Below are 363 nucleotides of genomic sequence, written 5' to 3'. Positions count from 1 at the left end.
AAGAGAGATAATGCTTATGGGTTATGAGTGATTTTAACAAATCACTACTTATGTGGAGTTGCTGATCAATCAGGGCTGAAGGACAAAGATTCGGGAGCCTTGCTTTTCCTGACAGTCCCAAGCAGGGGCAGAAGTGGGATTTATAAGCACAAACATTTGTGGTCAAGTTAACATTACAATTTTCACCAATCAGGAGTCAGGGATTAGGGGCTTTCTTTGTGTGTTCCATCATGTCAACAGATATCGAAAGTTTTTCAGTCCAACCACTCAGATTCATTTGTTCTTTCGGTTGTTAGGAACAGTCATAATGTTTTGGAGAACTAAGGGTCATAATAGATTATTTCTATTGTTTAAGGATTCAGT

This window comes from Microtus ochrogaster, chromosome 4 (assembly GCF_000317375.1).
Source record: "Microtus ochrogaster isolate Prairie Vole_2 chromosome 4, MicOch1.0, whole genome shotgun sequence".
Classification (NCBI taxonomy): Eukaryota; Metazoa; Chordata; class Mammalia; order Rodentia; family Cricetidae; genus Microtus; species Microtus ochrogaster.
This window is presented reverse-complemented; position numbering follows the sequence as displayed.